The sequence below is a fragment of the Protopterus annectens genome, chromosome 2.part0 (genome assembly GCF_019279795.1).
Source record: "Protopterus annectens isolate FY-2018-M chromosome 2.part0, PAN1.0, whole genome shotgun sequence".
NCBI lineage: Eukaryota > Metazoa > Chordata > Ceratodontiformes > Protopteridae > Protopterus > Protopterus annectens.
In genome coordinates this window covers 918,700,899-918,727,282 of record NC_056728.1, presented here as the reverse complement: position 1 = coordinate 918,727,282, position 26,384 = coordinate 918,700,899, and positions in this window count along the sequence as shown.

The window sequence follows — 26,384 nt, the reverse complement described above, 5'->3', positions numbered from 1 at the left end:
TTTATATATGTACATTAACTGACATTATTACCTGCTAGCTACCAACTAGCATGGCTGTTTCTATTCACACACTACTATTATGGAAATCCACTAGTTTTGACAGTAATTCTAAATTACATGCTTTGTGTACTACACATCCTATATTCCCTTTACATTCATTCCTACTATTACATGATATATTTATTTTAGCACAATGTTCTTGTATAAGAGACATGGCTTAGTGGTAGGTCATGCAGACTACTGTTTCCACGGTCTTGGGTTCGGGACTGACAGTGGGATTTTATTTTACTTTTGAACTGACTACAGGGCCTGTCAATCAGAGTGACTAAGGCACTTTTAAGCAGTTGTAACTGGGTTAGCGCTGGTTTGCGTGGAGCTCACGTATGCGCACTGGCGTTCAGCTCTGCACACACACGTGCACACCCGCTTACAACCGCTTAACAGTACTTACTCTGGCGCACACCCACGCTATTTTCTTTGAAAGAAATGAAAATGGGGAGACAGAAAAGTGGTGAAAAAGGGGTCACAAAGTGGGTAAGACAGTAGGGAAACAAGCTTGGGATTTTCAGGAGGGATGTAGGTAAGGCCCATAGCTGCCCATTTCTTCATCAGCAACAGCTGTGCATATGTATGTAATTTGGTGTGACATTTGAAACCTTCCACCCCTGAGAGAGGTGTCAGGACAACAATAATACTTGTTGTACAGCCAATTGTAATTGATAGTTTCCGTGTCCAGCAGACGTGTGCGGAATAGGCAGCTATGTATGGGGCGTAATTTTTTTGTGGGTACAGAGTGCCCTTTTTTTTTTTTTTTTTTTCAGGTGAGAGTAATATGTCAGGTGAAGGAAGTCGGTAGAGCTGGGGAGGTAGGTTGGGTAGGTCAACAGACAAGAAGACAAACAGGACGCATACAGGGGCGGTGTATGACACGTGTGGGGGGGTTACACAATTGACGGGGACAGAGGTTTGGATATCCAGAGCCCATGAACCCACAGATGGCAACAGTGGAACTGATATCCCCACCCATGGGCAGTTGCCACTGTTCCTTCACTGCCCAGGACGGGGCTGTGCTGGGGGCTGTGTAGGCCGGGCAACAGGCATGCCCATAAGTTGTGCCACCTGTGCCTCAAGCTGGCGTAGGGGCTCAAGAACAGAGTCCCAGATCTCCCTATGCACCACAGTCCGGATGCTATGGAGGGTGAGTGGTGGTTCTCCTCCAGCCACGCATGCCGAGGGGGGAAGGGCCCCATCCCCTGCAGCGCTTCCACCCACAGGTGGCACAGGGCCACCGGAGGAGGGTCCAGACTGGGCACCAGTGCCAGCTGCACTCGCCAGCTGAGGTAGGAGAGGTGGGTCCGCTGGGACCCGCCTTCCCTGTCGTTCTATGTTTTGCATTATGTCATGACAGTTTGGGTTAGTAACATACAATACCATTCGCAATTAGTTGTAACAGCATGCATTAGTATTCCCATTAACCAAACACCCAGATATTCACACCATTGAACAGAGAGCATAACACATGCATAATTTGAACAGCAATACACAGTCCAACAACATGCAGGGTTGATTGATGGCAACAGGCCATCAGGTTTGGATGTATGAACAGGGCAGATGCATCAACGGACATGCAAATATTTATGACCCATCAGGACAAATGTCCAGGGGTGTTAATTGTGATTGCACATACCAATTTCGCGTGGAATGGATTATATGTGGTTATAGGGTGGGGTGAAGAAAATATTATTAACACCTTCGGATACCAATATATATGCTGTACATTTCTAATAGCTACAGATATATACACACTACTGTTCTAACTACAGTTTCCTATATGATACCTACTTCACTTTGGTGATAGGACTGTTACTGCTACATCAATATACATTTTATTGTTATTCATATACGTTCATATCTGGCTTTGTTCAGCTACATCATCCTGCTACATTTGCTTTATATAGCTATAGACAACTGTGGATGTTTGATATTTCAGACAATCATACTATCTGCATATTGTAGACTGAGAGCAACATATCCAGATTTTGGGATACACATTCCAGCTGCAGCAACACTTTGGACACATTTCCCAGTTTGGTTCTACTTGTCCCATTCATTTCATTCTGTACTGACTGCAGTATACTTTATTCAGGGGTTATTACTACTTTATTGGTGGATTCATAACTCTTTCTCACACCCTCTCACTTGTTTTCATTTTACTATTTAGGATGGTAATTACTTCTAGGCTTTATTGACATGTTTTACCTGTAGTTATTACAATCCTTTCCAGCAGTCTCACTTCTGTCATGTTTCAGTATTTCAACAGGGATATATTTCACACATGTGATTTGCTCATCTTCTGCAGCTGTACTTTTCAGCCTGCTGCAGGTTATGCACTATTATATTACAGGTGGGGCATCTTTATTTCAGACTTTATTTGAGACATTTTCATTTTTCTGTTTGGATTACAGACTGCAACACACTTTTGTAATCAAGCAATACTTGCAAACACTTTTACACTGTTACTTGCACATTTTATTACTTAGTGACTACACTGCACTCTTTTGCTAACTGTCATACTTTGATATTTCTTTACAGTCACTGGGAGTGGATTACTGACCTGCCTGGTGGCGCAACCACACCAGCCTATCGCCATAGGCTCTGCGGTTCGCAGAACGGACACCTGCAGCTGTAATATAAATGAAGTAATATTGGAATACACATCCATAATATCAGCTAATTTAATTTCTTACATACATAATTAAATGTTACTTACTCAGTAGTGGGGCATTGGGCATTTGCCGGGCCTCCTGGATCCAAAGGTTCAATTGGCCTTGCTTGCGTCTCTTCAGGTCCACATGGTGGTGAAGGACCTGCTCACCAGTCCTTGGAATCCCTGTGGCACTGGTGAGATCATGAGCCAACCGGTCCCATGCCTCAGCCTTATATGCTCCCCACAGGACCTGGCCCTGCATGAGTTGGGCCTCATGATTGTGGACTAGGAGCCAGACCATGTATCTGGACTCCTCAACACCCCACCTCTGTGCTCGGAAGCAACTACCCTCACCTACACCTGACATTCTGGCTGCAAGTCAGTTCTGCAATCGTTTATGCTGTGTATTCCTGCCTATGGGGCTTATATATGCCATTTGTCCTGCACTTACCTGTGATTGGCCATTTTGGAATTGTATCCACTTCACAAAACCTGCTTTGTCATGCTCCACTTTCTATTCATTCCTATATATTTGCTATTACTGCATTTCTGAGTGCAGCTGTCGTGGCTTAGTGGTTCAGTACCTTGACTATGGTGGGTGGTATCCTGGGTTCGAACCTGGCCACTGCTTTTTATATTTTATGAGTGTCTAGACAGGCTAGATGGTGTGTCTGTGTAAAGACAGTTTTGTTACAGCTTGCTCAACATTGCCTGTCAGTTAGCTTGTTAGCGCGGTGTGCAGCTCCGCGCAAACGGGGTGCGCTGGCTTATGCCTCATTTGGCTGTCAGCACGCATATCACGCTCAGCTCAGCTAGGGTCACACAGCTTCAGCGTGTTAAACCACTGCTCACCTACTGGCACTCAATATGCACCTGTTAAACCACTGCTCAGCTACGGGCACTCATTTTGCACCAGGTAAACCACTGCTCACCTACAGGCAGATGCACTCACCCTGTTAAACTGTGGCTCAGCTATAGGCACATCTGACATTTTTTATTGTTTTGTTACCTCACATTTCTTCAAAATAAATGGACTATTTCATTACATTTTACATAAAATGTGATTTTATATGTGTACATGTTTGTCAGGGACTTGCTTCGTGCTTATTTTGCTAAAAATAAAAATTGGTGTTGTGGGGGTTCGAACCATGATTGCCTGCTCTTCAGCCGACATCTCTACCACTACGCTATTGCTTCTTGGCTTACTTTGCATATTTAGTTCTTATCTGCTTTCCCACTGACTGCTAACTGTAGCTGCGCTACGGGCATGCCCGCGCAAACGAGCGCACTCACGGGCAAACATCTTTACGATTTAAAAGAAATTTATAACATGTTCATTTATATATTTTCTGTTCATAGTCTGTGGGGGCACGTGTTGTGTTGTGTTTATTCACATTTCCATGGACTCTGTCATGGGTGTTTACTTTGGGCACTTTTACTCTTCTGGGGGCATGTCTGCTTTCAGGGCTCGGCCTACGGACACGTCCCCTACTGTCTTACACGGACTGTGTTAGCCTTAGGTGTAATTCAGCATGCTCTCATGAATATGCAAAGCATGCTGACATCACTCCGTTTAACTGCAGCCTCCGTGTAAGAGTTATAACTCTTACACAGAGGCTTTGTGAATCCTGCCCATCGTATAAGCTCAGCAGATGTTACCCAAGTGTCCTGCAGAGACCTACAATGCCAGAGAGACAAAAGGAAAGAATTTGTAGAGTTTAAGTACACCTTTTTTGTTTTTTCTTGTTGCTTATTCCTATTTCCACCTAAACGCTTGTTTCTGGCATTTATTGCTTCTCAGAATGCTCATTTTGCACTGAAATTGCTTTTATTCGTGCCTGTACTTTAAAATTAATTTTTTGTTATAAATGTTGTATTTAACTGTTATTGTCTTCCCACTCAAGTGTGACAGCCATTACTGCACTATAAAAGTGTTTTTGCATTGGTTTCTAATGATTTCTTAAAAAAAAAAAACAAAAAACAAAAAAAAAACAAAACACTCTTGCTATTTTCCCGCCTTACTAAGCTAGATAATTCCAGGTTCAGATACCTGCTTATACATGGATGTGTTTAAGCTTTTGTTTTGGCCATACCTTACTTGGGAAAAAAGGAAGTTTCTTTGCTCCCCATTGAGAGTGGGGAGCTCTGAACAGCATACCTGCCCTTGGAAAAGTGGTTTCTGCCCAGAAACTGTAGTTTTATTGGCCAATTTGGGCTAATTTCTATCTCTTTAATCTTTCTGATCTAAAAACTGCATTTGTGTGGCTTTTGTGTTTGTATAAGCTCAGCAGATCCTGCCCAGGTGTCCTGCATAGACCTGCAACACCACAGAGACAAAAGGAGAGACTTTGGAGTGTTTAAGTACCATTTTTTTGGTTTTTCTTGATTGTTATTGCTATTTCCACCTAAACACTCGTTTCTGGTGTTTATTGCTTCTCAAAATGTTCATTTTACACTGAAATTGTATTTATTTGTGCGTGCACATTCAAATTCATTTTTTGTTGTTTGTTTGTATCTTTTGGCTTTTCCCGGTTAGGGGTCGCCACAGTGGATCTCCAGTCTGCTAATGATTGGTAGTGGATTTTTACGTACCAGGTTACCAGCCCTGATGCACAACCTTCAACAAAGGCATGCCCCATTCACGTATGTCTCCACACAGAAGACGCTCTAGCTGAGAATTGAATGGGACAACGTCTTGCTATGAGGTGACAACGCTACCGCCGCACCACCACAAATTGTATTTTTTAAATGTTACTGGCTTCCCACTCAAGTGCGACAGTTATTACTGCACTGTAAAAGTGTTTTTTCATTTGTTTCTACTGTTTTCTTGAAAAAAAAATAATAAAAAAAAAATCTTGCTATTTTCCCCGCCTTACTAAGCTAGAAAAGTCCAGTTTCAGATACCTGCTGATATCTGGACTGTGTTTAAGCTTCTGTGTTGGCCATACCTTACTTGGGCAAAAAGGAAGTTTCTTTGTTCACCAGTGAGAGTGGGGAGCTCAGAACAGCCTACCAGCCCTTGGAGGAGAGGTTTCTGCCAAGAAACTGTAGTTTTGTTGGCCTTTTTTGTGCTAATTTCTATCTCTTTAATCTTTCTGAAAAACTGCATTTAATCTTTCTGAAAACTGCATTTGTGCAGCTTTTGTGTTTTTGTAAGCTCAGAAGATCCTGGCCAGGTGTCCTGCAGAGACCTCCAATGCCCGATAGAGAAAAGGAGAGACTTTGTAGTGTTTAAGTACCATTTAATTTGATTTTTCTTGTTGCTTATTGCTATTTCCACCTAAACGCTTGTTTCTGGTGCTTTTTGCTTCTCAGAACGCCCGTTTTACATTGAAATTGCATTTATTTGTGCCTGCACTTTAAAATTTGTTTTTTGTTGCAAATTGTATTTTTAACTGTTACTGGCTTCCCACTCAAGTTTGACAGCCATTACTGCACTATAAAATCTATCTCTCTAATCTTTCTGATATAAAAAATGCATTTGCACGTCTTTTGAGTTTGTATAAGATCAGCAGATGTTACCCAGGTGTCCTGCAGAGACCTACAATGCCAGAGAGACAAAAGGAGAGACTTTGTAGAGTTTAAGTACACCTTTTTTGGTTTTTCTTGTTGCGTATTCCTATTTCCACCTAAACGCTTGTTTCTGGCATTTATTGCTTCTCAGAATGCTCATTTTACACTGAAATTGCTTTTATTTGTAAATGCACTTTAACATTCATTTTTTGTTCTAAATGTTGTTTTTAACTGTTACTGTCCTCCCACTCAAGTGTGACAGCCATTACTGCACTACAAAAGTGTTTTTGCATTGGTTTCTAATGATTTCTTGAAAAAAAAAACAAAAAAAAAAAAAAAAAAAAAACACTCTTGCTATTTTCCCGCCTTACTAAGCTAGATAATTCCAGGTTCAGATACCTGCTGATACATGGACTGTGTTTAAGCTTTTGTTTTGGCCATACCTTACTTGGGGAAAAAAGGAAGTTTCTTTGTTCCCCAGTGAGAGTAGGGAGCTCTGAACAGCATACATGCCCTTGGAAAAGTGGTTTCTGCCCAGAAACTGTAGTTTTATTGGCCAATTTGGGTTAATTTCTATCTCTTTAATCTTTCTGATCTAAAAACTGCATTTGCGTGGCTTTTGTGTTTGTATAAGCTCAGCAGATCCTGCCCAGGTGTCCTGCATAGATCTGCAACACCACAGAGACAAAAGGAGAGACTTTGGAGTGTTTAAGTACAATTTTTTCTTGGTTTTTCTTGATCGTTATTGCTATTTCCGCCTAAACACTCATTTCTGGTGTTTATTGCTTCTCAAAATGTTCATTTTACACTGAAATTGTATTTATTTGTGCCTGCACTTTCAAGTTCATTTTTTGTTGTTTGTTTGTATCTTTCGGCTTTTCCTGGTTAGGGGTCGCCACAGCGGAACTCCAGTCCGCTAATGATTGGTAGTGGATTTTTACGTACCAGGTTACCAGCCCTAATGCACAACCTTCAACTAAGGCACGCCCCATTCATGTGTGTCTCCACACAGAAGACGCTCTAGCTGAGAATTGAACGGGACAAGGTCTTGCTATGAGGCGACAACGCTACCGTAGCACCACCACAAATTGTATTTTTAAATGTTACTGGCTTCCCACTCAAGTGCGACAGTTATTACTGCACTGTAAAAGTGTTTTTGCATTTGTTTCTACTGTTTTCTTGAAAAAAAAAAAATCAAAAAAAAAAAAAAATCTTGCTATTTTCCCCGCCTTACTAAGCTAGAAAAGTCCAGTTTCAGATACCTGCTGATATCTGGACTGTGTTTAAGCTTCTGTGTTGGCCATACCTTACTTGGGCAAAAAGGAAGTTTCTTTGTTCACCAGTGAGAGTGGGGAGCTCAGAACAGCCTACCAGCCCTTGGAGAAGAGGTTTCTGCCCAGAAACTGTAGTTTTGTTGGCCTTTTTTGGGCTAATTTCTATTGCTTTAATCTTTCTGAAAAACTGCATTTAATCTTTCTGAAAAACTGCATTTTTGCGGCTTTTGTGTTTTTATAAACTCAGAAGATCCTGGCCTGGTGTCCTGCAGAGACCTCCAATGCCAGAGAGAGAAAAGGAGAGACTTTGTAGTGTTTAAGTACCATTTAATTTGATTTTTCTTGTTGCTTATTGCTATTTCCACCTAAAAGCTCGTTTCTGGTGCTTTTTGCTTCTCAGAACGCCCGTTTTACACTGAAATTGCATTTATTTGTGCCTGCACTTTGAAATTTGTTTTTTGTTGCAAATTGTATTTTTAACTGTTACTGGCTTCCCACTCAAGTTCGACAGCCATTACTGCACTATAAAAGAGTTTTTGCAATTGTTTCTACTGTTTTCTTGGAAAAAAAAACAAAAAAACAAACAAAACAATCTTGCTATTTTCCCACATTACTAAGCTAGAAAAGTCCAGTTTCAGATACCTGCTGACACCTGGAGTGTGTTTAAGCTTCTGTGTTGGCCATACCTTACTTGGAAAAAAGGAAGTTGCTTTGTTCACCAGTGAGAGATGGGAACTCTGAACAGCCTACCTGTCCTTGGAGGCATGGTTTCTGCCCAGAAACTGTAGTTTTATTGGCCATTTTGGGCTAATTTCTATCTCTCTAATCTTTCTGATATAAAAACCGCATTTGCACGTCTTTTGTGTTTGTATAAGATCAGCAGATGTTACCCAGGTGTCCTGCAGAGACCTACAATGCCAGAGAGACTAAAGGAGAGACTTTGGAGTGTTTAAGTACCATTTTCTTGGTTTTTCTTGATCGTTATTGCTATTTCCACCTAAACACTCGTTTCTGGTGTTTATTTCTTCTCAAAATGCTCCTTTTACACTGAAATTGTATTTATTTGTGCCTGCACTTTAAAATTCATTTTTTGTTGTTTGTTTGTATCTTTCAGCTTTTCCCGGTTAGGGGTTGCCACAGCGGAACTCCAGTCCGCCAATGATTGGTAGTGGATTTTTATGTACCGGGTTACTAGCCCTGATGCACAACCTTCCACGATGGCATGCCCCATTCACATATGTCTCCACACAGAAGACGCTCTAGCTGCGAATTGAACGGGACAAGGTCTTGCTATGAGGCGACAATGCTACCGCAGCACCACCACAAATTGTATTTTTAAATGTTACTGGCTTCCCACTCAAGTGCGACAGTTATTACTGCACTGTAAAAGTGTTTTTGCATTTGTTTCTACTGTTTTCTTGAAAAAAAAAAATCAAAAAAAAAAAATCTTGCTATTTTCCCCACCATACTAAGCTAGAAAAGTCCATTTTCAGATACCTGCTGATATCTGGACTGTGTTTAAGCTTCTGTGTTGGCCATAACTTACTTGGGCAAAAAGGAAGTCTCTTTGTTCACCAGTGAGAGTGGGGAGCTCATAACAGCCTACCAGCCCTTGGAGGAAAGGTTTCTGCCGAGAAACTGTAGTTTTGTTGGCCTTTTTGGGCTAATTTCTATCTCTTTAATCTTTCTGAAAAACTGCATTTAATCTTTCTGAAAAACTGCATTTGTGCGGCTTTTGTCTTTTTATAAGCTCTGAAGATCCTGACCAGGTGTCCTGCAGAGACCTCCAATGGCAGAGAGAGAAAAGGAGAGACTTTGTAGTGCTTAACTACCATTTAATTTGATTTTTCTTGTTGCTTATTGCTATTTCCACCTAAACGCTCGTTTCTGGTACTTTTTGCTCCTCACAACGCCCGTTTTACACTGAAATTTCATTTAGTTGTGCCTGCACTTTAAAATTTGTTTTTTGTTGCAACTTATATTTTTAACTGTTACTGGCTTCCCACTCAAGTTCAATAGCCATTACTGCACTATAAAAGAGTTTTTGCAATTGTTTCTACTGTTTTCTTGAAAAAAAAAAACAAACAAAACAATCTTGCTATTTTCCCACATTACTAAGCTAGAAAAGTCCAGTTTCAGATACCTGCTGACACCTGAAGTGTGTTTAAGCTTCTGTGTTGGTCATACCTTACTTGGGCAAAAAGGAAGTTGCTTTGTTCACCAGTGAGAGTTGGGAACTCTGAACAGCCTACCTGTCCTTGGAGGAGTGGTTTCTGACCAGAAAATGTAGTTTTATTGGCCATTTTGGGCTAATTTCTATCTCTCTAATCTTTCTGATATAAAACCGCATTTGCACGTCTTTTGTGTTTGTATAAGATCAGCAGATGTTACCCAGGTGTCCTGCAGAGACCTACAATGTCAGAGAGACAAAAGGAGAGACTTTGTAGAGTTTAAGTACACCTTTTTTGTTTTTTCTTGTTGCTTATTCCTATTTCCATCTAAACGCTTGTTTCTGGCATTTATTGCTTCTCAGAATGCTCATTTTACACTGAAATTGCTTTTATTTGTAAATGCCCTTTAATATTCATTTTTTGTTGTAAATGTTGTTTTTAATTTAAAATTTAAAATTTGTTTTTTGTTGCAACTTATATTTTTAACTGTTACTGTCTTCCCACTCAAGTGTGACAGCCATTACTGCACTATAAAAGTGTTTTTGCATTGGTTTCTAAAGATTTCTTGAAAAAAAAACAAAAAAAAACAAAACACTCTTGCTATTTTCCTGCCTTACTAAGCTAGATAATTCCAGGTTCAGATATCTGCTGATACATGGACTGTGTTTAAACTTTTGTTTTGGCCATACCTTACTTGGGAAAAAAGGAAGTTACTTTGTTCCCCAGTGAGAGTGGGGAGCTCTGAACAGCATACCGGCCCTTGGAAAAGTGGTTTATGCCCAGAAACTGTAGTTTTATTGGCCAATTTGGGCTAATTTCTATCTCTTTAATCTTTCTGATCTAAAAACTGCATTTGCGTGGCTTTTGTGTTTGTATAAGCTCAGCAGATCCTGCCCAGGTGTCCTGCATACACCTGCAACACCACAGAGACAAAAGGAGAGACTTTTGGAGTGTTTAAGTACCATTTTTTTTTTGGTTTTTCTAGATCGTTATTGCTATTTCCGCCTAAACACTCATTTCTGGTGTTTATTTCTTCTCAAAATGCTCATTTTACACTGAAATTGTATTTATTTGTGCCTGCACTTTCAAATTCATTTTTTGTTGTTTGTTTGTATCTTTCGGCTTTTCCCGGTTAGGGGTCGCCACAGCGGAACTCCAGTCTGCCAATGATTGGTAGTGGATTTTTATGTACCGGGTTACCAGCCCTGATGCACAACCTTCAACGAAGGCATGCCCCATTCACATATGTCTCCACACAGAAGACGCTCTAGCTGAGAATTGAACGGGACAAGGTCTTGCTATGAGATGACAATGCTACCGCAGCACCACCACAAATTGTATTTTTAAATGTTACTGGCTTCCCACTCAAGTTCGACAGCCATTACTGCACTATAAAAGAGTTTTTGCAATTGTTTCTACTGTTTTCTTAAAAAAAAAAAACAAAACAAAAAAAAAAACAAACAAAACAATCTTGCTATTATCCCACATTACTAAGCTAGAAAAGTCCAGTTTCAGATACCTGCTGACATCTGGAGTGTGTTTAAGCTTCTGTGTTGGCCACACCTTACTTGGGCAAAAAGGAAGTTGCTTTGTTCACCAGTGAGAGTTGGGAGCTCTGAAAAGCCTACCTGTCCTTGGAGGAGTGGTTTCTGCCCAGAAACTGTAGTTTTATTGGCCATTTTGGGATAATTTGTCTCTATTCAATCTTTCTGATATAAAAAAAAAGCGCAGTTTTTGTATTCGTATAAGCTTGACAGATCCTGCCCAGGTGTCCTGCAGAGACCTACAATGCCAGAGAGACAAAAGGAGAGACTTTGTAGTGTTTAAGTAACATTTTGTTTTGTTTTTTGTTGTTGTGTATTTCAATTTCCATCATAACGCTTGTTTATTTGGGTTTTTTACTTCTCAGAATGCTCATTTTACACTGAAATTGCATTTATTTGTGCCTGCACTTTAAAATTCGTTTTTTATTGCAAATTGTTTTTTAACTGTTATTGGCTTCCCACTCAAGTGTGACAGCCATTACTGCACTATAAAAGTGTTTTTGCATTTATTTCTACTGTTTTCTTGAAAAAAACAAACAAAGCAATCATGCTATTTTTCCGCCTTACTAATCTAGAAAAGTCCAGTTTCAGATACCTGCTGATACCAGGATTGTGTTTAAGCTTCTGTGTTGGCCATACCTTACTTGGGCAAAACGGAAGTTTCTTTGTTCACCATTGAGAGTGGGGAGCTCTGAACAGAATACCTGCCCTTGGAGGAGTGGGTTATGCCCAGAAACTGTAATTGTATTGGCAATTTTGGGCTAATTTTTATCTCTTTAATCTTTCTGATATAAAAACCGCATTTGCATATTTTATGTGTTTGTATAAGCTCAGCAGATCCTGCCCAGGTGTCCTGCAGACACCTACAATGCCAGAGAGACAAAAGAACAGACTTTGGAGTGTTTAAGTGCCATTTTGTTGTTTTTTCTTGTTGCTTATTGCTATTTCCACCTAAACACTTGTTTTTGGTTCTTATTGCTTCTCAGAATGCCCATGTTACACTGAAATTGCATTTATTTGTGCCTGCACTTTAAAATTCATTTTTTTTGTAAACTGTATTTTTAACTGTTACTGTCTTCCCAGTCAAGTGCGGCAGCCATTACTGCACTATAAAAGTGTTTTTGCATTTATTTCTACTGTTTTCTTGTAAAAAAAAAAAAAAAAAAAAAATTAATTTTGCTATTTTCCCACCTTACTAAGCTAGAAAAGTCCAGTTTCAGATACCTGCTGATACCGGCACTGTATTTAAGCTTCTGTATTGGCCATACCTTACTTGGGCAAAAAGGAAGTTTCTTTGTTCACCAGTGAGAGTGGGGAGCTCTGAACAGCCTACCTGCCCTTGGAGGAGTGGTTTCTCCCCAGAAACTCGAGTTTTATTGGCCATTTTGGGGTAATTTGTATCTCTTTAATCTTTCTGATATAAAAACCACATTTGCGCGGTTCCTGTGTTTGTGTAAGCTCATCATATCCTGCCCAGGTGTCTTGCAGGGACCTGCAATGCCAGAGGGACAAATGGAGAGATGTTGTAGTGGTTAAGTACCATTTTTTTTTTGTTTTTGTTGTTGCTTATTGCTATTTCCACATAAACACTCATTTCTGGTGTTTATTGCTTCTCAGAATGCCCATTTTACACTGAAATCGCATTTATTTGTGCCTGCATTTTAAAATTTGTTTTTTGTTGCAAATTGTATTTTTAACTGTTACTGGCTTCCCACTCAAGTTCGACAGCCATTACTGCACTATAAAAGGGTTTTTGCATTTGTTTCTACTGTTTTCTTGAAAAAACAAAACAAAAAACAAACAAACAAAACAATCTTGCTATTTTCCCACATTACTAAGCTAGAAAAGTCCAGTTTCAGATACCTGCTGACACCTCGACTGTGTTTAAGCGTCTGTGTTGGCCATACCATACTTGGGCAAAAAGGAAGTTGCTTTGTTCATCAGTGAGAGTGGGGAGCTCAGAACAGCATACCTGTCCTTGGAGGAGTGGTTTCTACCCAGAAACTATAGTTTTATTGGCCATTTTGGGCTAATTTCTATCTCTCTAATCTTTCTGATATAAAAAATTCATTTGCACATCTTTTGTGTTTGTATAAGCTCAGCAGATGCTACCCAGGTGTCCTGCAGAGACCTACAATGCCAGATAGACAAAAGGAGAGACTCTGTAGAGTTTAAGTACACTGTTTTTGGTTTTTCTTGCTGCTTATTGCTATTTCCACCTAAACACTTGTTTCTGGCATTTATTGCTTCTCTGAATGCTCATTTTACACTGAAATTGCATTTATTTCTGCCTGCACTTTAAAATTCATTTTTTGTTGTAAATGTTGTTTTTAACTGTTACTGTCTTCCCACTCAAGTGTGACAGCCATTACTGCACTATAAAAGTGTTTTTGCATTGGTTTCTAATGATTTCTTGAAAAAAAACAAACAAAACACTCTTGCTATTTTCCCGCCTTACTAAGCTAGATAATTCCAGGTTCAGATACCTGGTTATACATGGACTGTGTTTAAGCTTCTGTTTTGGCCATACCTTACTTGGGGAAAAAAGGAAGTTTCAGACCATGCTCACCTCAGAACCTTCACTCCTACAATTAAAAAAAAAAGCTTAAACCCCATCTCAATACTCTTTGGCAATGTCCCTGTTCCAAACCTGATTAACCACTATCATTTACCCTTCTCTTACCTCACTATCCTTAATCGGTTTTTAACAAGGCGCCTCACCTTTGTAACTGACCTATGCTTTTTTTTTTATATGCTGCTGTTATTTGTTTCCCAAGATGTGATGTATCTTTATAATGTATTTAGAACTCAACTATCTTCCTTTTTTTTGCATTAACAATGTTCATATGTCTGTTATGTACCTGGAGCTTTCCTCCCCAGGCCTCCGCTGAAAATGGACATGTATCCAGTCGGACTCTCCTGGTTAACAAATGTAAAATAAATAAATAAAAATAAATAAATAAAGTTTCTTTGTTCACCAGTGAGAATGTGGAGCTCTGAACAGCATTCCTGCCCTTGGAGGAGTGGTTTCTTCCCAGAAACTGTAGTTTTATTGGCCAATTTGGGCTAATTTCTATCTCTATAATCTTTCTGATCTAAAAACTCCATTTGCATGGCTTTTGTGTTTGTATAAGCTCAGCAGATCCTGCCCAGGTGTCCTGCATAGACCTGCAACACTACAGAGACAAAAGGAGAGACTTTGGAATGTTTAAGTACCATTTTCTTGGTTTTTCTTGTTGGTTATTGCTACTTCTGCCTAAACACTCATTTCTGGTGTTTATTGCTTCTCAAAATTCTCATTTTACACTGAAATTGCATTTATTTGTGCCTGCACTTTAAAATTCATTTTTTGTTGTAAATTGTATTTTTAACTGTTACTGGCTTCCCACTCAAGTGTGACAGTTATTACTGCACTATAAAAGTGTTTTTGCATTTGATTCTGTTTTCTTGAAAAAAAAAACAAAAACAAAATTGCTATTTTCCCCGCCTTACTAAGATAGAAAAGTCCAATTTTAGATACATGCTGATACCTGGAGTGTGTTTAAGCTTCTGTGTTGGCCATACCTTACTTGGGCATAAAGGAAGTTTCTTTGTTCACCAGTGAGAGTGGAGTGCTCAGAGCATCCTACCTGTCCTTGGAGGAGTGGTTTTCTGCCCAGAAAGTGTAGTTTTATTGGCCATTTTGAGCTAATTTCTATCTCTTTAATCTTTCTGATATAAAAACCACATTTGCACTTTTTTTCTGTTTGTATAAGCTCAGCTGATCCTGCCCAGGTGTCCTGCAGGGACCTGCAATGCCAGAGTGACAAAAGAAGAGACTCTGGAGTGTTTAAGTACCATTTCTTGGTTTTTATTGTTGTTTATTGCTATTTCTGTCTAAACACTCATTTCTGGTGTTTATTGCTTCTCAGAACGCTCACTTTACACTGAAATTGTATTTATTTGTGCCTCCGCTATAAATTATTTTTTTGTTGTAAATTGTATTTTTAAATGTTACTGGCTTCCTACTCAAGTGCAACAGCCATTACTGTGCTATAAAAGTGTTTCTGCATTTGTTTCTACTGTTTTCTTGAAAAAAAAACAAAAACAACAAAACAAATCTTGCTATTTCTCCTCATTACTTAGCTAGAAAAGTCCAGTTTCAGATACCTGCTGATACCTAGACTGTGTTTAAGCTTCTGTGTTGGCCATACCTTACTTGGGCAAAAAGGGAGTTTCTTTGTTCACCAGTGAGAGTGGGGAGCTCTGAACAGCCTACCAGCCCTTGGAGGAGTTGTTTCTGCCCAGAAACTGTAGTTTTATTGGCCTTTTTGGGCTAATTACCATCTCTTTAGTCTTTCTGAAAAACTGCATTTAATCTTTCTGAAAAACTGCATTTGTGCAGCTTTTGTGTTTGTATAAGCTCAGAAGATCCTTGCCAGGTGTCCTGCAGAGAGCTACAATGCCAGAGAGACAAAAGGAGAGACTTCGTAGTGTTTAAGTACCATTTAATTTGATTTTTCTTGTTGCTTATTGCTATTTCTGCCTAAACGCTCGTTTCTGGTGTGTTTTGCTTCTCAGAACGCCCATTTTACATTGATATTGCATTTATTTGTGCCTGCACTTTAAAATGAGTTTTTTGTTCCGAATTGTATTTTTAACCGTTACTGGCTTCCCACTCAAGTTCGACAGCCATTACTGCACTATAAAAGAGTTTTTGCATTTGTTTCTACTGTTTTCTTGACAAAACAAAAACAAAAAAAACAAACAAAACAATCTTGCTATTTTCCCACATTACCAAGCTAGAAAAGTCCAGTTTCAGATACCTGCTGACACCTGGACTGTGTTTAAGCTGATGTGTTGGCCATACCTTAATTGGGCAAAAAGGAAGTTGCTTTATCCACCAGTGAGAGTGGGGATCTCTGAACAGCCTACCTGTCCTTGGAGGAGTGGTTTCTGCCCAGAAACTGTAGTTTTAATGGCCAATTTGGGCTAATTTCTATCTCTTTAATCTTTCTTATCTAAAAACTGCATTTGCATGGCTTTTGTGTTTGTATAAGCTCAGCAGATCCTGCCTAGGTGTCCTGCATAGACCTGCAACACCACAGAGACACAAGGAGAGACTTTGAAGTGTTTAAGTACCATTTTCTTGGTTTTTCTTGATCATTATTGCTATTTCCGCCTAAACACTCATTTCTGGTGTTTATTGCTTCTCAAAATGCTCATTTTACACTGAAATTGTATTTATTTGTGCCTGCACTTTAAAATTATTTTTTTGCTGTTTGTTTGTATCTTTCAGCTTTTCCCAGTTAGGGGTCGCCACAGCGGAACTCCGGTCTGCTAATGATTGGTAGTGGATTTTTATGTACCGGGTTACCAGCCCTGACGCACAACCTTCAACGAAGGCACGCCCCATTCACGTATGCCTCCACACAGAAGACGCTCTAGCTGAGAATTGAATGGGACAACATCTTGCTATGAGACGACAATGCTACCACAGCACCACCACAAATTGTGTTTTTAAATGTTACTGGCTTCCCACTCAAGTGTGACAGTTATTACTGCACTATAAAAGTGTTTTTGCATTGGTTTCTAATGATTTCTTGAAAACAAACAAAACACTCTTGCTATTTTCCCACCTTACTAAGCTAGATAATTCCAGTTTCAGATACCTGCTGATTCCTGGACTGTGTTTAAGCTTCTTTGTTTGCCATACCTTACTTGGGCAAAAAGGAAGTATCTTTGTTTACCAATGAGAGTGGGGAGCTCTGAACAGCCTACCTCCCCTTGGAGGAGAGGTTTCTGCCCAGAAACTGTAGTTTTATTGGCCATTTTAGGCTAATTTCTATCTCTTTAATCTTTCTGATATAAAAACTGCATTTGTGCAGTTTTTGTGTTTGTGTAAGCTCAGAAGATCCTGCCCAAGTGTCCTGCAGAGGCCTACAATTCCAGAAAAACAAAAGGAGAGTCTTTGTTGTGTTTAAGTACCATTTTTTGGTTTTTCTTTTTGCTTATTGCTATTTCTGCCTAAACACTCGTTTCTGGCATTTATTGCTTTTCAGAACGCTCATTTTAGACTGAAAATGCATTTATTTGTGCCTGCACTTTAAAATTCATTTTTTGTTGTAAATTGTATTGTTAACTGTTAATGGTTTCCCACTCAAGTGTGACAGTCATTACTGCATTATAAAAGTGTTTTTGCATTTGTTTCTACAGTTTTCTTGAAAAAAAACAAAAAAAAAAAAAAATCTTGCTATTTTCCTGCCTTACTAAGCTTGAAAATTCCAGTTTCAGATACCTGCTGATACCTGGACTGTGTTTAAGCTTCTGTGTTAGCCATACCTTACTTTGGCAAAAAAGAAGTTTCTTTGTTCACCATTGAGAGTGAGGAGCTCTGAACAGCCTACCTGCTCTTGGTAGAGTGGTTTCTGCCCAGAAACTGTAGTTTTATTGGGCATTTTGGGCTAATTTCTATCTCTTTAATCTTTCTGATATAAAAAAAAAGTATTTGCGAGGTTTTGCATGCTGGGCAGCGCCTGTCAGCTAGGGTTAAACTTTTCCCGACGCCACCAAGTCTACTCTTCAGTTTTTCCTTTGGAACTAGACAAACCTTCAACTTTAGCACTCAAACCATTCATTTTACAGCCCAGCACTTGCTTAAAACTCACTAAATACCCCTAGCACAAGCCCCCTTATACTGTCCTGAAGGACAAGGCTATCTATTCATCCCCACCAGTCAATCAGAAAAACAGCTCACTCTACCTATTCAGGCATGTCCAAAGGGCAGTTACTGGCGTACTCTCCAGTCCAACTGGTGAATCTGGGCATTTTGAGGCAATGTTACAGCTGCCTTATGTACACAGACAACCCTCTCCTCCTACCACCAAACACTAATATATGCGAGAGATGCAATTATACAGCCAGAGTGCAGGCAAAGCTCTCTCACCCCCAGACTGTAATTGACTGTCAAAAAGAGAAGGGTAATACTTGCAACACACCACCAGTCTCACATAGGCCCAACAAACCAACACAGACAAATAACACACATAAATACACAAAAACATACTCGGAGACTCTAAATAAAAATCTGCAAAAGCAACAGAGACCTCCAAAGCAGACATCTAAGCAACCCCCACAACCCATCACCAACCATGAAACACATACTTCACATAATCATTGTGCCATGCAATCATAGCCCTTAACGCCAAATAACATACCCAACAGACTAGTGATAGGCGACTCTATAGTCAGGCACACTGATGTCCCACTAACTAGGCTGGACAAGAAGAAGGCTACAGTTAGCTGCCTGTCAGGCACCAGAATCCGCCACATAACACAAGCACTCAGGTCACTCCAGAACAAGTACAAATACGACTCTGTCATTGTACATGTTGGTGTGAAAGACCTGAGACATACCTCCCTGGACTACATGAAAAGAGACATGGAAGAGCCCTCTGATCATGTAGCCCAGGCAGGTATGACCTTGTCCCTGAGTAGCATCCTGCCCTCACCAAGAATGATGCCACCGTATAAAGAAAATATGATCAACTTCAACAATTGGCTACGTTTCTGGTGTCATTCAAAGGGGACGCATTATCTGTCTGCCTGGGATGACATGCTCGACAAGCCACGTTGCTTTGCAAGAGATGGCTTGCACCTGTCAACCCTAAGCTTTTGAATACTGGCAAAGTTTCTTGCTGCCCCCATAGTGCCTTTTTTAGGCAATGCTCAAAAGACAAACCCACCACCGTAAATAGCACAAGTAACCAAAAACTGAGGATAATGCTACTTAACGCTAGAAGTCTAAACCTCAAAATGCACACACTCGAGGCACTCCTCAGTATGTAGAACATTGATATCTATGCAGTAACAGAAACCTGGTTTAAGGCTTCAGAGAGCACCCCAGCACTACCAGGCTATAACTCATACCATACCTTTTGGCCACAGAACCCGGACCAAAATACAAAAGGCAGGAGTGTATCCATATTCATTAAGGATACTCACACCTCCAGGTTAGTGATGCATCAGAGCTCATCCAAGTGCAACTAACAATGGGCAAAACTGCAATCCAAATTGTAGCTTGCTACAGATCTCCCATCATGACCCAGGACCCCCATTCCACATTTCTGGAGACACTGGGAAATATGAAGGTCCTACCAAACACCCTAATACTGGGTGATTTCAACTACCCAAACATTAACTGGGAGAACTACTCAAGTACTAACTCCCTTGTCCAGTGCTTCCGAGAATTTATAAACTCAAACACCCTGGATCAACTGGTCAACACCCCCACCAGAGGGAACAACATATTGGACCTGGTCATCACCAACATTGGCGACTGGTGTTCCACACCTGATGTCAACCCATTGCTGGTTAGATCAGACCATAAACTAATCACTCTTGATATTCACATTCTGCCCCCAACCCCAATCAAGGAAACCAATGTGAAAAACTTTTTAAAAGCAAACTTCACATTGCTTAAGATCGAGGTGGAAAGCTTCACAGCCCCCACGCCAATGGACAATGCTGTCCAAGCTGCTAAAACGTATACAAAGGCACTCTATGATCATCTGCAGGAATGCATGGATCATGTTATCCCAGGTAAAACCAAGACTCACTCCTCCAAGAAAAGGAAACCAATCTGGTGGACCCCTGCTATAAACAGGCTCTACAATAGAAGGAGGAAACTAGTACAGATAAGAGCAAAATCCCTAGAAGCTAAGACAACCCTGACCAGTATTAGCAAGAAACTACGATCTCTCATTAAATCATCCAAGGCTAGCTTCAAAAGAAAAATTGCCAAGGACTCCAAAGATAACCACAAAGCATTCTTTAGTTACGTCAAGAACCTAAGTGGAAACTCTCAAATATGCTCTGAGTTGGTGCAGAATGGCACAAAATATACTGAACCGATTGATATTTCCAACATTTTGGCAGGCAGGTTCAGTGCAAACTTTACACCCCTCTCACCCCCTAAAGAGCCCATAACCATACCAGAAGAATGTAAGGCCCCAGCAACACAGGTTAAAACAGCCCTAATCAAAGCCAAAAACACAGCCTCAATGGGACCGGATGGTGTCCCAGGCTGTGTCTTACAAGCGCTCCAAGATGAACTAACCCCTCACCTAAACACACTGTTCAAACTCAGCCTCTCTACAGGCTACATACCCACAGAGTGGCACACAGCAACAGTTATCCCACTCCACAAAGGTGGCACCACAATGGACCCCAGGACTACCGCCCTATAAGCCTGACTAGCCTGATCTGCAAGGTTATGTAGTACATCATCATGGAACTCATTAACAGAGACATTGGGAACCTCCAATCTTTGGAACCCACCCAGTTTGGGTTTGTTAAGGGCAGATCATGCCTCTTAAACCTGGTGGACTTCTTTGAGACAGTTACCAAGGCATTTGATGAGGGTAAGACAGTCCACACAGCCTACCTAGACCTCGCAAAAGCTTTCGACACCATTCCCCATTCTGGTATTATAGATAAACTCACCAACCTGAAGATTAACCCCTACATCACGAGATGGGTTTCAAATTGGCTCATGGACATAACCCACACGGTGAGAGTTGCAGACTCTAGGTCCGACTCTAAACCGGTTACAAGTGGCGTCCCCCATGGCTCAGTGCTAGGACCCCTCCTATTCAGTATATACTTCTCAAAGGTACGGTTAAGCACAAGAGGACTTTGGCTGGCCAAGTTTACAGATGATTGTAAACTAGGGGCCATAATTGATTCTACGGCTGATACAGACACACTCCAAAAGGGTCTCACTGAGATGGATACCTGGTGTCAAAATCATGGCCTCAAGCTGAATGCCCAAAAGTGCATAGTCATCCCCTTTGGAAAAAACAAAGTACCCACGAACTACCACATAGGTAGTAGTTCCCTAAATACAGAAAAAGTAATAAGGGATCTGGGAACCAAGTATATAGCAGTCTCTCATTTGATAATCATATTGCCAAGGTGGTTAGAAAATCCTTCTATGTGGCCCACCTAATCTCAAAAGTGTTCACATCCAGAACAAAGGAGGTTATTGTGCCTCTCTACTCATCACTTATTAGACCCATTATTGAATACAATGTCCCATTTGGGATGTACCTTACAAGACACCTGCAACAGCTGGAAAGACCACAAAAGTACCTCACCAAGAGGATTACTGGCCTCAAACAGATGACCTATGCAGCCCGACTAAAAAAAATCCAGCTGTACTCGGTTGCATGCCGCTTACTCAGAGATGATTTCTGCTTGACATACAAGGCCATGTCCAACCCAGAATTGATGGGTATGTTCCACCTAAAAAAAAAAACAAATCTCTTAGAACCACACACTCTAGGAATATAAAACTTACCACAATGATAAATAGGACGTGCTGGAGGGAAAGATTCCTAACCCAGAGACTCCCCATGCTTTGGAACAAGATTCCAATATACATCAGGCAGAGCCCCTCACTAGCACTCTTCAAGAGAAACCTTGATGGGTGGATGGGAAACAGAAAATTTACCCTGGAGATCATTGCAGTGGCTCTGCTGGACAGAGATGCAGGGAAGTAATGGCTCTGCTGGTCAGAGGCATAGGAAACTAATCAAAGGGGGTGGCGAAAGCCAATACACTCTGGCTAGGCTTATAAATGCCCTTGGGCAGATAGCCCAGTACTTACCTATGAACCTATATATATATTGACAGTAGTAGGTATATCAGAATAGATATGTACGCGCATATAATTATAGATATCTACATATATAGCAACATAACTAGGCATATCTGTACACATAGTATGTGTGTGTATATATATACATATATATATATATATATATATATATATATATATATATATATATATATATATATATATATATATATATATATATATATATACATATATATATACGTATATGTATATCTTTATATACATATACGTATATATACATATGTGTATATATATATATATATATATATATATATATATATATATATATATATATATCTATATAGGTTCATACGTAGGTACTAGGCTATCGGCCCAAGGGCCTACGTAAGCCTAGCCAGCAAGGTTCCATAGCTTACGCCACCCAAGAAAGTTATTTTCCTGTGCCACCGTCCAGCAGAGACACAGAAGTGATCCCCGGGGTGTATTTCCTATTTCCCATCCACTCATCAAGATTTTTCTTGAAGAGTGCTAATGAAGAACTTTGCTTGACATAGATGGGTAGCTTGTTCCGGAGTATAGGAAGTCTCTGGGACAGGAATCTATACCTCCAGCGTGCACTGTTTATTGTGGTGACAAGGTTTAGGTCCCTAGAGCGTGTAGCTCGGAGGGATTGGGATTTATTTAGGTGTAGCATGTCCAACAGCTCTGGGTTTGACATAGCTTTATATGTTAGGCAAAGATCACCTTGGAGTAGGCAATATGCTATGGAGTAAAGATGGAGTTTTTTGAGGCGGTCAGTGTAGGGCATTTTTTTGAGGCCAGTAATCTCTTTGTGAGGTACTTCTGTGGCCTTTCCAGCTGCTGCAGATGTCTTGTGAGGTACATTCCAAAAGGGGCGTTGTACTCTATAATGGGTCTAATGAGTGACGAGTAGAGGGGAATGATGACCTCTTTATTCCTGGATGAGAACCCTTTTATGATAAGGTGTGCCACGTAGAAGGACTTCCTGTCTACTGTAGTGATGTGACTATCAAAGGAGGGACTACTGTCCACCTGGGTCCCAATGTCTCTTATCACGCATTCAGTGTTAAGTAGATTGCTGCCTATGTGGTAGTTCATGGGTACAGAGTTTTTACCAAAGGGGATGACACTGCACTTTTTGGCATTGGGCTTGAGGCCATGGCTTTGACACCAGGCATCTGTATCCGTGATATATATATATATATATATATATATATATATATATATATATATATATATATATAAAGTTATGTGTACATATGAAGAGATGTACACATGGCCATATATATGTTGCACTGTACAGATGTGTATACAGACACATGTATGAGTATAAATGTGTATGTACATGTAGACATATATAGACCTATTATATGTCACTGTTACTGTTACTGTTCCCACGAGAGGAGAAAATATACTAGATCTCATTATTACAAACATGGGGACAAAATGCTCCACACCGGAAGTATATCCCTCATTGGTGAGATCTGATCATAAACTAATCTCACTGGAAATCCACATCCCGCCCCTACCCCAAACAAAAAAGACCACAGTGAAGAACTTCTCTAAAGCAAACTTCACACTACTCAAGACTGGTGTGGTATCCTTCAGGGCCCCTGAGCCAGTGGAAACCACAACCCAAGCTGCGGAAGCCCTTACAAATGCCTTCTATGAACACCTCCAGGACTGCATGGATCAGGCAATCCCAAATAAAACCAAGACTCTTTCCACAAAGGGCAAACGTCCAGTCTGGTGGACCCCAGCCATTAACAAACTTTACAATAAGAGGAGAAAGCTATTACATGATAGAACAAAATCCATAAAAGGAAGTCACCCCTGATCATTATTAGTAAAAAATACGAGCACTCATAAAATCAACTAAGGCCAATTTTGAGAGAAAATTGCCATGGATTCAAAGGACAATCATAAGGCCTTTTTCAGCTATGTTAGGAACCTGGGTGGAAACTCCAAGATATGCTCAGAATTAGTCCAAAATGATACAAATATCACTGAACCCACAGACATTGCCAACATACTGGCAGACAGGTTCAGTGCAAACTTCACCCCCCTCTCCCCCCATAAAGGAGAGATAACTATCCCAGCGGAGTGTAGCCTCCCAGACATCTCAAATGCGCAGGTGAAAGCTGCTCTCTAAAGCTAAAAACACAGCATCAATGGGACCGGATGGTGCCCCCGGCTGTGTGCTACACGAGCTAAATGAGGAATTAAACCCGCACATAAGGCAGCTGTTTAATCTCAGCCTTACCACAGGATACGTGCCCAAGGAGTGGCGTACGGCAACTGTGGTCCCACTCCACAAAGGCGGTGCCTCTATGGACCCTGGTAATTACCGCCCCATAAGCTTAACAAGTCTAGTCTGCAAAGCTATGAAGAGGATCATAATGGCATTGGACCCGACCCAGTTTGGCTTCGTCAAGGGAAGATCATGTCTTTTGAACTTGGTCGACTTCTTCGAAACAGTCACCAAGGCCATTGATGAGGGAAAGGCAGTCCATACAGCCTACCTTGACCTTGCAAAGGCTTTCGACACAATACCCCACTTGGGTATTGTAGAAAAACTTACCAGCTTAAATGTAAACCCATATGTCACAAGATGGGTTGCAAACTGGCTTAAGGACAGAACCCACAGGGTTAGAGTTGCTGGCGCTATGTCAGACTCCAAGCCGGTCACAAGTGGTGTCCCACAGGGCTCGGTCCTTGGCCCCCTATTGTTCGGCATCTACTTCTCAGAAGTACAGACCAAGATGGGAGGACTTTGGCTGACAAAGTTTGCAGACGACTGCAAACTGGGCGCCATAGTGGAAAGTGCATCGGACACAGATATCCTTCAGAAGGGACTCACAGAAACAGATAGCTGGTGCCAGAGCCATGGCCTGAAGTTAAACGCCAAAAAATGTATAGTCATACCCTTCGGGAAAAATAAGGTAACCCCAAGCTACCATATAGGTGGCAATCCACTAAGCACAGAAGAGGTTATCAGGGACCTGGGGACCCAGGTTGACAGTGGCCTTTCTTTTGACACTCATGTTGTTAAAGTGGTTAGAAAGACCTTCTACATTGCCCACCTGATCATGAAGGGATTCACATCCAGATCTAGTGAGGTCTTTGTTCCCCTGTACTCTTCACTTATCAGACCAATGATTGAGTACAATGCCCCATTCGGGATGTATCTCGCCCGACATCTGCAGCAATTGGAGAGACCCCAAAAGTTTCTCACCAAAAGGATAAAGGGACTCCAAAATCTGTCATATGCTGCCAGATTGAAGAAACTCCAGCTCTATTCAGTCGCATACCGTCTGCTCAGAGGTGACATGTGCCTGACATACAAGGCCATGTCCAACCCGGAATTAATGGACATGCTCCACCTCAAAAAATCCAAATCCACCAAAACCACTAGAGCAAGTAACTTAAACCTTAGCACGGATATAAATAGGACATGCTGGAGGGATAGATTTATCACTCAGAGACTCCCTATGCTGTGGAATAGAGTCTCGGTCCATGTGAGGCAGAGCACCTCGCTGGCTCTGTTCAAGAGAAATCTTGACCTGTGGATGGGAGATCGTAGGTTTACCCTGGGAATCATCTCTGTGTCACTGCTGGACAGAGTCACAACAAACTAATGGGTACAGTATTTTTTCATATAACGGGTGGCGTAAGCCACAAAAATTCGGGCTAGGCTTATAAATGCCTTGGGGCAGATAGCCTAGTATAAACCTATGAACCTATGAACCTATGTATATAACCATATTCTTGTCATGTGTAAACCTCACGACTGTGTATACCCTCCCAGATGTATCTCCCCATATGTATTTGCTATGTGTACATTATGGTAAGACAGCATATGTGATGCAACAGTCATATTAATAACAAGGACTACAAAATTCAGGAACTAAAGGCAATTGTTCTGCACTACTCAATATGTGTATTGACATCTATATTGGTAAAATAACAGCTGTCTTCACAGTGGTCATGGAGTAGTGGTTAAGTGTTGTGACTTTAGTGTACAGGGTCTTGGGTTCAAGACCTGCAAGGACTGTTCATTTTGTTGCTGTGCAGAACAAGGGCTGTCAGATACAGAGTGGTTAAGGCAGTTTTGAGCAGCTTTAAGTGGGTTTTCACTGGGTTGTGCAAAGCTAAGCGGTGCAGAGCTATGGGTAAATGTACGGGCACTTACACAGTGTAGACTTCGCTTAGCAGTGCGCACGTCAGCTCAGCTGTTATATTGCAGCAATGCTGATACTTGCTAGGCATGATTTAGCCCTGGTAACCAGGTCACACCACCCAGTCCGATAACATAGCAGGGTGATGACATCTGTAATATGTGTATGTAATGCCATGTACAATACATTCACCTAAGTGCTGTCATTACAGTAGCAAGGGGTGTGAGTGTCAGGTGTGGGAAACAGATGTATATGAGGCCTGTATAGCACTGTTGTCCATGTGAATGTGTTACATACAGGTGTAGTAGCCCAGGGTACATGCTGTCACACTGGCATG